This window comes from Phascolarctos cinereus, unplaced genomic scaffold (genome assembly GCF_003287225.1).
Source record: "Phascolarctos cinereus isolate Bilbo 61053 unplaced genomic scaffold, phaCin_HiC Scaffold_726;HRSCAF=1367, whole genome shotgun sequence".
NCBI lineage: Eukaryota > Metazoa > Chordata > Mammalia > Diprotodontia > Phascolarctidae > Phascolarctos > Phascolarctos cinereus.
In genome coordinates this window covers 48,341,516-48,358,349 of record NW_027556098.1, presented here as the reverse complement: position 1 = coordinate 48,358,349, position 16,834 = coordinate 48,341,516, and the positions used below count along the sequence as shown (strand labels likewise).

Here is a 16,834-nt window from a genome sequence, read left to right as displayed (position 1 = left end):
GCCTCCTTACTATTCCATAAACAAGACACTATATATCTCTTGGTTCTGGGCATTTTTCTCTGGATGTTTTCATGCCTGGAGAATGCTCTCCCCAATCTCATTTCTGCCTCCTGGTTTCCACAGCTTTCGTCAAGTTCCAGTTAGATTAAAATCTCATCTTCTACATGAAGCTTTTCCAGATCCTTCTTAATTCTGGTTCCTTCCTTTTGTTAATTATTTCCTGTTGTCTCCCCAATTAGATTGTGAGTTCCTCCAAGGTCAAGACTGTCTTTTACCTTTCTTTGTATCCCCAGCATTTAATACAATTAAGTCTAGCCCATAGCAGGTCCTTAATAATGATCAATTCATGATGAAGCCCAGTAAGAGCCCCTCCTTATTCCGTAGGGCCTGTGAATAATAATTCACAAGGCAGGGGATGTCTTTTACCTTTCTTTGTGTCCCCATTGATTAGAATAGTGCCTAGGACATAGGAGACAATAAACGCTTACTGACTGACTACTGTTGTAAAAATGACTCTATTTATGAATTCATTCTTAATTACCTGCCCTTGTTTACAACTTCAATATATGTCTTTTAAAAATCTGAGTTGGTTGATGAGTTCCCTTTATGGTCACATCAGACTCTTTAAGAAGTTCCCCCCTTAGATTCTCTCTCATCAAAATCATTTCTGCTTCTGTCTTCAGAATTTTATTCTTGAAAGCTTCCCATTCTTCTTGGATCAACTTTCCCTGAAAAAAAAAAATATCACTCCATGTGATCCTAAGTATCCTTTCTCTGAATCTTCTGAATTCAACTTTCTCAAGATCTAGGACAGTATGTAAAAGAATACCTGGCTTGATTTGCCTTCACTATCACAAAGTATTTTGTAGTTGTCATTAGCTCGCAAGGTTCCTGTCCTTTCCAGTTCAGCAACCAGTTTCTCTGTGTTAATTAGAAGCATGTAAAGTATAAATTAATCTTGACATTTCCTCTACCTTTTGAAGGATTAAATTATCATTAAGTCACAAATTTATCAGCTACTCTGTTTTTTCAGAAAGAGAACTCCAGAGAATGTCCAGAGAGATTAAATCCTCCAATCACTACTATACCTTTTCTTTCACATTAGGTTATGATTTTTCCTAGTACTCTCTACAACAATATCACTTCTATTTTTAGTGGTCAACAGACAAAAATCTGCTATGTTTCCATACTCCACTGCCTATATTTCTTCACATGAGTTTGTCTTCTTACTACACAATATATTTGATTCACAGATAACAGGAAAAACAGTATCCTATTCTACATATCTATATCCAGACCAGAAACACTGCTGTATACAAAAATTTATTTGTTGACATGATACCTCTTTGTTTCACAGTTATTTTCTCAATGTAATCACTTTTTAGGACATTACAAGAGACTGTAAAACCATAGTAATGTTGTCAAAACTACTACTTGAAAGTATCTGTGTATGTCATTATAATCATGTGCTATAATTGTTTGGTATATGCCCCAAGAAATCAACTTTAGAAACATCCATATATGCCACAATATTTACATAGGTACTTTTTAAAAAAAATAATGGTCAAGAACTAGAAATAAACTGTCCATCAAGTGGGGAATGTCTATCTTTTTTTTGGGTGTGGTTTTTGTGATACAAAAGTGTAAATGCATAATTACTGCATGGTAAAAAAAAATGCTGATTATGAATGATATAAGCATAGAAAGAATTATGAAATGATGCAAAGTGAAATAAACAGAACCACATAAACAATTCCTGGTTCTATTTCACTTATTTCATTTATTTCAGTGTCACAGTTACACAATATAAATGGAAAGAACACAAAAATAAACTGAAATCAGAAGGCCTGTAGAGAAAAGTTTGGCCCTGAAGAACCAAAAGGAGAACGGATATCCCTCATAGAAGGGCAACTATGGTAGTGAAACACTATATATATTTTTGGTCTCAGCTGATTTGTTAATAAACTTCCCCCCTGCCTTTATTATAAAATGATGATGTTTGGTGGAAAAAAAAGATGCGAAAACAAAAGATATGCTGGAAGAAAGGTGGCGAGAATTTTATCAGTTATAAAGATGCCTTTGAAAACGGGGGAAAAGCATATACAATTAAACTTTTAAAGGAAAGCTTAGTAGATTTAGACAGAAATCATGAGAAATTTCAGTATTCCACTGAAGGAATATGATAAATCAAACAGAAAGATAAATATTACAGGCTTGAAAAAAATGCTGGAAAAAACCTTATTTGACAGTGAAAACTATACAGAAAAGATAGAGAATATGCTTTTTAATCCTATGACACTGAAACTTAAGAGCTATGGTTGAACTGGTTCTTCTCCATCTTGTTCAAGACAAATATTCAGCGTCAGCTTTCCTTAACCCTATGATTAACAGTTATCATCTACTCAGGCAAAAATACTTTCCGCCTGCAATATTCACCATACTCTCTTATATATGTCTCTCCCATGCTATTTACTCCCTGCTCTTCCATTCCATATGCCCTCTCACTCTACTGTTGACATCTTTTACTTCACACTCTTCCCAGTCTTCACACAACTAGGCACTTAGCAGGCACTTTTAAAATATTCCTTAACCGATCGACAGGAAGATGGGACCCTATAGTACATCCCTTTCCCTCCATGAAGCCCTCCTGCCCCACCCCCACTTTTGGCCCCCTCCCCCCAAGCAAGGTATACCCCTTGCTCTTCAATGTTACCTTTAGAGTAGAAATTCTTAACCTTTTTTTGTGTAATGGATCCTTTTGGCATTTCACTGAATAAGAATCATAATAATATTTTTAAATGCACATAAAATAAAATACATAGATTACAAAGTAAAACTAAATATATTGAAAGACAGTTTATCAAAACATTAACAAACAAACAAAACAAAACAAAAAACACACACATGGACTCCAGGTTAAAAATTCCTGTCATAGATTATCACACTACCACTAAGCAATTTCTCCTCCTTTAAGGTTAATTCTATCCATCTATATTACTTGGTCCAGATCTTCGTCACAGCTCTGGGGATAATATCCTTCCTTTCAAAAAGACTTCACAACCTAGGTCAATGCCTTCGTGAAACTCAAATTCTTGCTTTCATACCCAGGGATTTCACCATTATATATGCTGATCTCTCCTGAAATACCTTTCCAAGATCAAATCTTCACTCCCTCACATTGTTGTTCAGATTTTTCCATCATGTCTGACTCTTCATGACCCTATTTGGGGTTTTCTTGGCAAAGATACTGAAATGGTTTGCCATAGCTCATTTTATAGATAACAAAACTAAGGCAAACAGGATTAAGTGACTTGCCCAGGGTCACAAAGGGAGTAAGTACCTGAGGCATGATTTGAATTCAGGAAGAGCGAATCTTTCTGACTCCAGGGCCTAGCTAGCACTCTATCCTCCACCGAAGCCCTAACTCCCTCATAACCTTGCTTAAAGTCTCATTTTAGATCTCACTAATTATAATAACCTCTGTAATTCCCCTGTAACTCCTCTCTGATTATAAAAATTCCTGTATTTCCATTTTTCCCTCTACCTTGTTTCGTGTAAACCTAATTCCCTTTTCTCTCAGTTTGTCACTCCTTACACTCTGGGCTCTCTTTTCCTTTACCCTGTGACTGAATCCACTGATTTCTTTTGTTCTGATACTCCTACTTCACCAATCCCAACACTGGGTGGCTTACCATCACCCTCTTCACACTTTTGCTATAATGCTCTACAGTGTATGGATATTAAAGGAAAACTAGCACATCTGGTGTGAGGGCTTGCCAAGCTCTTTTCAGATCTGTTCATCCACCTTTGGTATCTGCCTGGCCCACAACTCTCACTTGTGGCTCCAAGAAGCTGTAGCATGAACAGCAGCCACACTCCAGTAAATTGTCTCAGCAGATGGGCTGAATTGGGTTCAGGGTAACTGACAGGCAACAAATTCATTGGTGAGTGAAATGTGTAAACTTGCCCTGGTGGAATGGTCAGATGAGAAAAAATTTGTTCCAATGGCCATGAAGCAGGAGGTGGAGTGCTTAGAGCTTAGTCAGACATTGAAGACACCAAGGTCATCCACTGACTGCATCCTTGGCCATCGCCAGTCATCCTGACTTTTGTCTTGCCACTGGACTTTGATGACTCTGGAAAACAGAGTGAGGCTATAATGACATTGTGCAACTCGGCCTCACTCAAATCTAATTTACGTAGAAGTCAAAACATCACCCTGTGATGTCACTGGTCCGCTTTGAAAATGAAGGACAAACAATAATGACTATAGTGTTCTTGAAGGCTGCTGGCAAAAGTCATATAACAAAACTGACTGGGTCCAATACAAATTTGTCATTAAATCCCAACTGGTCACTTACTAGAAACACAACAATCCTTGTAACTTTTTCCTAGTTTATGCATCATCATCATCAAAACCCAAGGCCCCTACACTATCCTCCTCAATATTCCCACTCAGTCTCACTTTCTGCTTTAGTAGAGGAAAAAAACAGAAGTCCATCAGTTTTAAGTTTTCTTCTCCCCTATTTCATTCCTCAAAACCCTTCAATATCAATCCCATTCTTTCTCAAATTTGATGCCCCCTCTTCCTCAGAAAATGGAGTAATCTTTCTACATGTGCTAAAGATGATACCCTTTCTCATCTATTCTGTGATATTATTCAATCTCTTCTTATTCATTAGCTCTAACCCTTCCACCTAAAATATCCTTAAAATATCCTACACATTCCTTCAAATGTTCTACATCTCATCCTCTTTTAAAAGTCAATCCCAGAAAGGGATTAGCTATACTTCTTCCCTCCATTTCCACACTCCCTCCCTACCATCATAGAATACCTGCCTTCCTACACGGCTCAAATCAGATGACTCTCTGGAGAATCTGGCCTTCCCAAATTCCCCCAGTTGTTCTCCCTCCTCAAATTCTGTATCGTTTGCTTTTTGTAAGTAAATCTCACCCCAGAAAGCTCCTTGAGTACAGCTGACTACTTTGCTTTTGTTTTATTATCTCTGGGGCCTAGGCATAGCACCTTACATGTAGAGGGCAAATGCCATTTGTTCAAATGAATTTATATTCAATAGAAATTAGTAATTTCCTTACAACAAATCTGTTCAGAGTGTAAACAAAATAGGCATTGTAAAACATACCAGATATCTGTAGATTTACTGGCATATGGTTGCTACAGAATGTTTCTTCAAATATGACTTTCCAAAAATTTCAAAATAAGATTAAAATGTTATGCAGCCATATCCTACCTAAGGTGGTTAGTTTCATAAAAACATTACCTGAGGCAAAACATTAAAGATGGTGACCAAAGCGCTAATGTCCAAGTAATTACCCAAAAACTACAGTGACGTTTCACAGTGCTATGGTGGATTTTCTCTATAATATAACTAGCATTTATAAATCTCTAAGATCCTCACAACAATCCTGTGAGACAGATGCTATCATGATCCCCATTACAGCTGAGGAAACAGAAGGAGAAAAGGGGGTTAAATGACTTGACCAAAGTCACACAGCATTAAGTGTCTGAGACTAGATTTGAGCTTGAGTCTTCCTGACCCCAGGTCCAGTTCTCTATCTACTGCACCACTTAACTGCCCAACATAAAAATGATATAATTAAAGATTATGTCGAAGCAACATTTTACAGGGTGTCCTTGTAAGAAATTAACTGCTAAACAGCTTATTTTCCTAAAAAAGTTGTAAGAAAGCAAGTACAAATAGCAGTATTTTATGCCTAACCTGGTTTAGAAGGAACTGCTACAAACTGCTAGTTGTTTTGGTAGACAATTGAGTACCTCTACTACTGGAAATAGTATCTATTCAAAAGTGCCAGACAGGCTAAGGTTGGTAGATTATGGAGATAGGACATCCAGGTAGTTCTCATAGAAAAGCCTAGAGGAGATAAAATTCAGATCCTGACTTCACATCAACTTAAAAAGTAGTAAAGATTTGCCTGTATTACTGTCTTTTTTTTTTAAGGCAATTGGAGTTAAGTGACTTGCCCAGGGTCACACAGCTAGTAATTGTCAAGTGTTTGGTTTAAGGCCACATTTGAACTCAGGTCCTCCTTGACTTCAGGGCAATTGCTCTGTCCACTGTGCCACCTAGCTGCCCTGTGTTACTGTCTTGAAGTAGATCAAGCTGGAAGCAATATTCAAACATACTTAAAGGGTTAAATGTGAACTGTCTTTGGGATAATTTGGCATTTCTTTTCATTCTTGGTTTTTCACAGTTTTAATTTTATTAGGACTCAATCTGTCACTATCTTCAGCATTTTGAATCCAGATTAGAATTTAACACATAAAGCAGCTGAGTGAAAAAGCAAAGAAGAAAATAAATGAAATACAAATCTATTTAATTAAAACTAAAACATCACATGTGGGAACTTGTTTAAAGCAAGTCAGTGGAACCTTAGGAAAACAGGAGTACTGACTGTCAAAGCAGAAAAAAACATTTTTACTTAGAAAGGAAGTCTAAGAGTCCTGTTCCAACTACCTGGAAATAAAAATTTAATCCTTAACATAAAAGAAGGTATAGAATAGTAGTAGTATCTAAGCAGTGTGGCATTTAAATAGTTTTTATTATCTTTCTATAGTACTTGTTCAAGAAACTTGAAATTTCTGGGGGAACAAAACAAAAAGATAAACAACACATTAATACCACATTAGTATTTGGTATACTCAGAAATGGGAATAGGTTTCTGACAACGAATAGGTGTGGGTTAAATGGAGGTAGGTATATGGAAATGACCTTAGAAACAGAAGTAGCAGTGGCCAAGCAAAGAATCCAGGGATATTCTAGTTTGGGGACACAGTAGCTTGAATAGAAGATTAGAGGAAGGAAACCTGTTGCTGTTCAGTTGTTGAACTGTTTCTGACACAAAACAGCTACGTAATGCTGGGTAAGTTACATAACTTTAGTGACCCCCAAGAACCTAGGCCACAAGATGGTAAGTTGCAGAGCAAGGGCAGATTATTTATTGGGAGTGAGTTTTTTCACCTGAAATCAGTAAAATAAAAAATCTATACAGATTAAATCATAAATCAAAACTGAGGAGGATAGGGGAAAAGAGGGGAAGCAGTCTTAGAAGACCAAACCCCTGCCACAATAATCTTCTCATGAACAAACTTTCTGAGGCACAGGTCTAGCAACAATTATCAACAGATTAACTGAATTCAAGCTCACAACCTCAGAATCAACCTGAACTGTTCTTTTTCCCTCACCTCACATTCCCAATCAGTTGCCCATTTTTGTAGATTCTCCATTTACACAAATTTCTCCACTTACATAGATACAGATACTACCCTTGTTCAGGTCCTTACTACCTCTTAGGTGAATTATTACAACAGCCTCTCTGCCTTCAATACCTCCCTTCTCCAATTCATTCTCCAGATAACTACAAAAGCAGTATATTCCTAAAACACAAGTTCAATCATGTCACTTTCTTACTTGAGAACCTTGTTGCTCCCACTGCCTCTAGCTGGCTGCCTTTTACTGCTTGTACAATCCATGGAAGTCAACATAAACTGTAATTATTACAATACAGAGCCACAAATAAAGGGAATGGACATTGACCATCAAGTGGGAGAAGAAAAAAAAAACAACCAATTCCTCTGACATTTAAAGCCCTCTATAACCCAGCTCCAAGCAACTCTTACACTCTCTCTTCTTAAATCCCATATTCCAGATGAATTAGTCTGCTTATGCTCTTCATAGGCAACACTCCATCTCCTATTCCCATACCTCTGTAGGATATGTTCCTTATTCCTTAAATTAACTCCCTCTTCAATCTATTTTTTAAGATTGCTTGGCTCTTTTCAAAACCTAACTTAAGTTCTTCATCCCACCACCACTACAAAACAACCACAATAACAATAAGTAATAATAACTACAATTAACATTTATATAGTGCTTACCATATGGCTAAGAATTGATCTAAGTGCTTTGCAATTATCGCGTTTGACCCTTACAACAACCCTGGGATTATTATTCCCACTTTAAGGCAAACAGTTTAAGTGACTTGCCCAGCAAGTAAGTGTCTGAGGCTAGATTTGAACTCAGGTCTTCTTCCTGACCCCCCAGATCCAGGCTCTATCCACTGTGCTACCTAATAGCACTTCTACCCCACTTCCTACATGAAGTGATACTGCTAATCACCCCAACTGACAGTGTCTCCAAATTTCACTCTGTGTGTGTGTGTGTGTATTTCATACTTCATTTTCTGAGTACATGTTGCACCCCTCAAAAGAACATAAGCTTACTGAGGGCACAGATTTTTCTCTCTGTAGTCTCTGAGCTAGCACACTACCTAGCACTGTACTTAATAAATACTTGAGACTTGCCCATGTTTGTATAACTACTAAGTGACAGAGATGGAATTTAAATCCATGAATCTCCTTACTCCAGGTTTATCACTATCATACCATAAAACCTCTATATTTCCCTTCACTGAAAATTTTTTCTATGAGGTCTAGTTTCAAGTGCTACCTCCTCCACAAAGCTGTCCCTCACTTCTAGTCCCAATCCTTCCAAAATGAAGGTGATATCCTAATCCTCCAACTTCTCATAGCATTTCAGTCCGGACTTTTCTGCTTTGTACCAAATTTATTTGTGTACATGAATTATCTCCATACATCCATTAGCAGTAATATATTTCATCTTCGTATTATCTGAGCTTATCAAACTTGGAAGTAGAGGCCCTCCATCACCTGATTCCTATTATATTTTCAAATTTAAAAGACCTCAGAGTTTATACAATCTAACTCTATTGTTTCATAAATAGAGAAACTGAGAGGCAGTTTCCCTACAGCTCTAAAACCATGCTCCTGTTAGACTATAAATTGTCACAAGTTCACACAGATTTAAATGCAGAGCCCAGTGCTCTTTGCATTCACATCACACCACTTGAAAGATCTCTCACCAAAAAAGATAACAAGAGATTAGAACTTTTTGGAGCTTTTTCACAGTGGGAAAGAAAGAAAAAGATAAAAAGAAAAGCAAACACAAATAGAATAAGCATTATTCTACAGAAAGTAAGACAAAAAAAGGAAAGGAAATATGGCATGATGAATAGAAGACCTATATGTGAGTCAGCACAACTTTTAGTCAGATCTGTTCTGTTACCTACTGTGTGACCCTGAGCAAGTATCTTGATTTCTCAATGCTCCCAGAAGAGTTTCTAAGATGATAAATCGCACAACATCTGCATTGGAGGAAGAAGTTTCCAAGTTACTAGGATTTTTTTTTAAAGTTACATGTAATTTTTGGAGGAATAGAGATAGAAGCTAGTGTGTAAGGATTTAAGAAATGAATTTTAAAAGACAAATTAGTTTCAAAGATACTGAATAGCTCGTTTAAAAGAACTGTTAGATGTGGAGCTTTGGAGCCATGCAAAGAATCTAGCTAAGATATTTGGAGGCTAAAAAAACTAGGCTCTGAAAAGGAACAAAAGAAGATAAAAGAAATGCAGGATTATATAAATATTTTCAAAATGAGGGCGCCTGAAATCACTAAAGGGAATAGTATCATTATAGCCTAGAATTTGTGTGTGTGTGTGTGTGTGTGTGTGTGTGTGTGTGTGTGTGTTTCTGAACAGTCTGCTTTACAAATTGCTAATAATTAAACAAGCTACATATGTCCCTACTACCCTCTAGTGGTCAATAACAGCCACTGTAACACTTTTTTTTCTATTGAAAGAGCAAACTGAAAATAAACTTGAATTATCTGATTCCAATTGTCCAACACCAGGCAACTTGATAATTACTAATGCCAAACGTCATTCAGAAATATAAGTACTTATATCAAAAGTTAGTTGTAATCTAATAAGATATGCACATTAAGGTAACCATACATTCTGTTTAGCTATGTTAAAAAGGGATAAAAAGACGCAATGCTAAAAATAAACTTCAGGGGGCAGCTAGATGGTGTAGTGGAAAGAGCATTGGCCCTGGATTCAAGAATACCTGAGTTCAAATCTGGCCTCAGACAGTTGACACTTACTAGCTGTGTGACCCTGGGCAAGTCACTTAACCCCACTGTTTCCCAAACATACATACACACATACATACATAAGAGACTTCATAAGGATGCCACATCAAAACATTCAGGTTTTTTCCCCCCTCTTTATTTTTTTCTTTTGTGAGGCAACTGGGGTCAAATGACTTGCCCAGAGTCACACAGCTAGTAAGTGTTGTGTGTCTGAGGCCGCATCTGAACTCAGGTCCTCCTGACTTCAGGGCCGGCACTCTATCCACTGAGCCACCTAGCCGCCCCAACATTCAGTTTTATTAAGATACAAAGGCAGAATTAAAGCATCTTGCAAAAGAACAAAGCAAGAACAACAAAACTAATACCTTTTCCATATGACAATCTTCAAATATCTGAAGGCACCTATCATATTACTCATTTTACCCAGTTCCCAAAAAGTCTTCTCCTCTTCAGGCCTATACATCTTACCTCCTTTAACAGCTCACAGTCCCTTCAACATTCTCCTACATGCATTCCCTATCTAGTTAATATCTTTCTTAAAATCTGACACATACAACCGAACACAATATTCTAGATTCAGCCTGACCATGGACAACAGAATGACAATCACCACTCCTCCCACCCCTTTCTGTTTCAACATTCTTATTAATGACCAATGACTTAATGTTCTAACTTTTGTGGCTACCATTTAAGTCATAATGAATTTGTATGCCACTAAAAATTCTAGTTCTTTTTCACATGAACTCTTACCTACCCCAGGCCCCCCTATTTGAGCCATCTCCTCAATATCCCTATTAGAAACATTGGGCTCTAATAAGTGAGCTTTCATTGGAATGAGGCCTCCAATCATCCACCATTTCCAGCATGCGTCTACTTGCTGACACAGGCATGCACATACACACAGACATACATACCCCTTCTGGATCCCCTTTTTGCTATCTTCCCCCATTACAACTTAAGTTCCTTAAGGGCAGAAATTGTCTTGCATACGTGTATATTTCTATTTGTACCTGTAGTGTTTAGTACAGTTCAGAGAATATATAGTGAAATGATTAATAAATTATGCTTTATATTTATAATTCATCCTCTACCTGGGCAAATAATTTTCTGAACCAATATGTAGAACTTCACATTCACCTCCCACCCATTATATTTCATCTTACTAAATTTGGCCCATCATTTCAATTCATCAAAATCTTTTTGTATCCCAATTAGGTCTTCTAACATTTTAGCTATCCCTCTCAGCTTCCTGGCATCTGCAAATTTAACAAGCATGGCATTTATGCCTTTATCCAAACTACTCATAAACATGGTGAATTAAGCTATGCCAAAATAAGAACCCTGAAGTTTGTTAACACAGATTTTTTCGTGGTTTTATGACTCAAAAAAACTAATTTAGTTTCATTATTATTAATTCCTGATAACCTAAATATTCCCTAATATTTGGGGGCGGAAATGTAGAATAGTGTACTATTTAGTCTTATGTTTCCTTCAAGTACTTAAAAAAGATAATGCTTGAATGGTTAACTATAGCAAACACTGTATTTTTTGATTATGGGAAAAGGACTGCAATGCTCTAGGCCTGAGGTCCCCTGTAAGTCAATCAAAAAGTAACCTGTCATAGTCAAAAGCGTTTAATTTGGAGTCAGAGTATATGCTTTCAAATCCTAGTTCTGTTTCTTCCTACTACTCATGAGACTTTGGACAACTCTGTGAAAAGCAGCCTCTCTGGTAACTCAGTTGCCTCATCTGCAAAATGAGGATCTGGGAATTCTTTTTCAATTCTAAATTCTATTGCTAGTTTTATTCTAATTCTATGCAATTCTAAATTAATAATTCTTTGATCCAGCATCATTGACCCAAAGCCCCAACCAACTCAAGAACCCTTGTTATAGCTTTCAGAAATCCTGAGTAAAAATAAGAATACTATGTAGTAGGAGGCAGCATGATGTTGGCAATGAAGTAGAATAGTAAAGAACATTAAACTGTAAATTAATGTAAAAACACTAAATTGTAAATTTAGCCACTTATTTTATATTTTATTTCTGTCTGTGCATCCCAGGGTCAATTAACTTAATCTCTGCCTCAGTTTAGTCATCTGTAAAATGAGGATAAAAATAGCACCAACCTACTATGGCTGTTGTGAGGATCAAATATGATAATATTTAAAGTGTTTAGTTGAGTTCCTGACACATAGTATGTGCTATATAACTGTTTTTTTATTATTATCATGTTGTTATTGCTATGATTGTTACAGCAAAGAAATGGAAAAACACAATAAACATTTATCATCTTCTTTTTATTTTTTTCTAAAAGAATTTTTTATTTTAAGGGATCAATCATTTGGAGGAAAAGAGAGACAAGATTCAGGGGGAATAAGGATGATGTTAAAAAATATTTCAACTACCATTTACTAAGCTCTCCTATGAAGGATAAGGGATACTTCATACACCCTTTTGTGGTAAAAGCACTACTTAAATGTAAGCTATGATGAAGCGAAGCAATGTGGAGTAATGGAAAAAGAGCTGACCTTAAGAGTCAAGAAGACCTGGCTTCAAATTCCACCTTTGACATTTATTGGCTCTGTGATCCTGAGCAAGTCACTTAACGTTTCAGTGTTCTAAGCAATTTTCTAAAGCTATATGTTTTAAAGTAGGTATCAACCTACCACAGTAGAGGAAATTTCCTTATCCAGAAGTTCCAAATATTAATGAAACCACAGGATAATCCCTATACTTATCCTAGCAAGGAAACCTCCCCCCCAAAAAAATACCCTTATCGAACCATTCTATAAAAAGACCTTTAACCCTTTAGAATGGAATTTAAAAAAAAAAAAGGCAAGCCAGATATGGTTGAAATAGAATGGCAATAACTTATTTTTAGTACTTCCATCTGGAACATTAAAGAGATGAAAATAGTCACTAAGAACAGAGTTGTTGAATTCTATAAATTACTACGCTGTACCGTGCATGTATAACTTGGAACATATGGATATAGTTCTTTATTGATCTCAAGATCATTTCATTTCTTTCTCTCTACTCTGCCAGTCAGACCCTGACTGCCCACATCCTGTGGAGGCCAGTGGACCAAGGTTTACATTCACTTTCACTTCACTACAGTAGAGCTAATGCAAGATAACACAGAAATCTACATACCATGGTCAGTGTCAGTCAGTCAACTAGCATTTTTATTAAGTGCCTACTAAAGTCAGGCACCATGCTGCGGATTTAAAAAAAAAAAGTCTCTGCTCTCAAGGAACTGACAAGATGTGGGAGACAGCATGCAAACAAACTTTGTACAAACAAGATATATACAGGATAAATCTGCTGTCTCAGAGGGAAGGTACTAAGATTAAGTTAGAATGGGAAAGGTTTTTTTACACAAGGTGGGACATAAAGAATGCCAGGGAAGCTGAGATGAGGAGAAAAGGCTTTCTGGGGAAGGGAGACAGTTACTGAAAACATTCAGAACTGGGAGATAAGAGTGTCTTATTCAAGGAACAGCAAAGAGGCCAGTGTCACCATATCACAAAGTACTGGAGAAAATAAGACATAAAACAACTGCAAAGGTAAGAGATGCCAGGTTATGAAGAGCTTCAAAAGACAAACAGGATGTTAGATTTTGGAAGTAATAGGAAGCCAATGGACTGGGGAGAGAAGCAGGACTTCACATAATCAAACCTGAGTTTAAGAAGATCAATGTGATTGCTGAGTGGAAGATGGACAGCAGGGGGAAATTTGAGGAAGGAAAACCAACCAGTAGTGATGAGGTCCTGAACCAAAGTACTGACAGAATCAGAGAAGAGAAGGAGGCATATGCAAGAGATGTTACAAAAGACAGAATCGCTGGACTTGACAAGTGCTTAGTTGGGGAACAGGTAGGGAAACCGAAGTAAGGGAGTCAGAGTAGAAGATATAACCCAGTTTTCATCTTGGGTCACTGGGAAGATGGTGGTACCCTTACCAGGGATAGGTTAAGTAAGAAGAGAAGAGAGCTTGGAATATAATGAGTTAAGTCCTTGATATGCTGAATGAGATTGCTGGGCCCTCATTCTGACTTAGAGGCCCACGAGAAGAGGGGGGAAATAAAAAGGAATGAGTGAACTTTGCTCTCATCAGATTTGGCTTAAGGAGGGAATAACATACACACCCAATCGGGTATGGAAATCTATCTTAACCTACAGGAAAGTAGAGGGAAAGGGGATAAGAGAGGGAGGGGAGGGGAGGGTGTAGTAGGGAGGGTGGATTGGAGGAGCGGGTAATCAGAAGCAAACATTTTTGAGGAGGGATAGCAACAAATGACAGAATACAATAAATGGGGGGCAGGATAGGATGGAGGGAAATATAATCTTTTATAATATGACTATTTATAGAAGTGTTTTGCATGACTGCACATGTATGGCCTATGTCAAATTGCTTGCTTTCTCAATGAGGATGGGTGGGGAGGGAGGAGGGGAGAGAATTTGGAATTCAATGTTTTAGAAATGAATGTTAGAAATTGTTTCTGCATGCAACTGGAAAATAAGATAAGGGGTGTAGAAATCTATCTTACTCTAAAGGAAAATAGAAGGGGAAGGGTATGGGGTGGAGGGGGGGTAACAGAAGGGAGAACAGATTAGGTGAAGGGAGAATCAGAATGCAGGCCATCAGGAGGGGAGGGATGGAGAGAAAATTTGGAACTCAAAATCTTATAGAAGTAAGAATGTTGAAAACTAAAAATAAATAAATAATTTGGGGAAAAAGGCATTCCAGTCATTCTGGAGAGCAATTTGGAACTATGCCCAAAGGCTATAAAAATGTGCATACTCTTTGACCCAGTGATACCACTTCTAGGACTGTATCCCAAAGAGACCATAAAAATGGGGAGAAGACCCACATGTACAAAAATATTTATAGCAGTTCTTTTTGTGGTGGCCAAAAATGGGAAGTTGAGGGGATGCCTATCAATTGTGGAGTGGCTGAACAAGTTGTGGTATATGAATGCAATGGAATACCGTTGTGCTATAAGAAATGATGAGCAAGCAGACTTCAGAAAAACCTGTAAAGACTTGTACAGACTGATGTCAAGTGAAGTGAGCAGAACAGGAGAACACTGTACACAGTAACAGCAACAATGTGTGATGACCAGCTTTGACAGACTTAGCTCTTCTCAGAAACACAAGGATCTAAGACATCTCCAAAAGACTCATTATGCTATTATCAACATCCAGACAAAAAACTATGGTGTCTGAATGCAGATCGAAGCATACTATTTGCTCTTTTTTTTTCTTCCATTTTGTTTCTTCTTTCTTGTGGTTCCTCCTATTGGTTCTAATTCTTCTTTACAACGTGACTAATGTAAAAATATGTTAACTAGGAATGTGTATGTAGAGCCTATATCAGATTGCACGCTGTCTTGGGAAGGGGGGAGGGAGGAGGGGAGAAAATTTAAAACTTAAAAGCTTATAGAAGTGAATGTTGAAAACTAAAAATAAAGAAATTTTTAAAAATTAAAAAAAATTATTTACAATGTGGAGACTAAAAAGGATAGATTTACAAAAGAATTCTATCAAACAATCCAAAAAGAGTTAATTCCAATACTATACAAACTGTTTACTAAGAGGAAAAGAAGGAATCCTATCAAATTCCTTCAATGTTATGTGGTATTGACTTTTAAATGAGTAAGGAAGCAGAGCTAAAATTAAAATCAGATATCTCTAATGATTACTGTAACAAAAACATTTTAAGAAGTATTACCATTTAGGGGCAGCTAGGTGGCGCAGTGGGTAGAGCACAAGCCCTAAATTCAGGAGGACCTGAGTTCAAATCCGGCCTCAGACCAAACACTTGACACTTACTAGCTGTGTGACCCTGGGCAAGTCACTTAACCCCAATTACCAAATAAAAAAAGAAAGAAAAGAAAAAGAAATATTACCATTAAAAAATATTAGCAAAGAGTATATACTATTGACGAAGTTAGATTTACATAAGGAATGCCTGATTGATTGTTCAATATATTCACTATAACCTATAAACACAGTAGAGTACATTAATAACAAAAACAATAAAAACAAGTGATCACATCAATTTAATAAATTTAAAAGTATAGAAATAGATTCTTCCTCAATATGACAATTAACAATTAATAACAATTTAAAATCAGAAAACAGCATTATATATAATTTTTTAAATATTAGTGGACTTTCCATTAAGTTGACTAGTAAAGCAAGTATGTTCACTAGCATCACTATTTGATAGAGTTCTAGGAATACTAACTATAGCAATAAGAAAAAGAAATAGAGGAAATAAGCATAGACCAAAAAAGCATTACATTTTGCAGATTGATACTTAGAGGATCTACTTAGGGGACATATGTTGATTCAACAAAAATATTAATGGAAATAATGTCTCCAGTAAAAGTAGCAGGGTATAAGATAAACTTTCACAAATAACTAGCTTTTACCTACCCTACCAACAAAACCCAGTAGAAACAGAAAGAGAAATTCTATTCAAAATGACTACAGAATACATGAAACTTAGCAGTCTACCTACCATGACATACAAAGGAACTAAATAAATACAACTACAAAATAATCTTTAGAGAAATAAAGCCAATCTAAATAAGTAGAAATTAATTGCTCCTGGTTGGACAGTGACAATACTAACTAAATGAATTTACTTATTCATTACCTTATGAAACTCAGAAAAAAAATATGAAAAAATCATAGAGAAGAGCAAAACATTAAGAATTTCAAGGGTAATAATAGGGAAAAAATGGGAATGGGCCTTCACAATACCATATCTCAAAGAATATTACCAGATAGTAATCATCAAAACTCTGGTGATGCTCTGAGGTACCTCCCTCCA

General features: G+C 36.7%; 1 protein-coding gene across 7 annotated transcripts in view; it reads right to left on the bottom strand.

The window, feature by feature from the left end:
- Nucleotides 1-16,834, bottom strand: part of DYRK1A (dual specificity tyrosine phosphorylation regulated kinase 1A) — a 188,235-nt gene that overhangs the window by 56,564 nt on the left and 114,837 nt on the right. The window contains exons 3-4 of one of the 7 annotated variants that reach the window (XM_020995857.2): nucleotides 830-921; nucleotides 542-728 (exon numbers count right to left, since the gene is read on the bottom strand). The exons of the other annotated variants lie outside the window; for them this stretch is intronic. The gene's annotated coding sequence lies outside the window, so the exon portion shown is untranslated. The remainder of the gene's footprint in view (nucleotides 1-541; nucleotides 729-829; nucleotides 922-16,834) is intronic. 7 annotated transcript variants of the gene reach the window in all.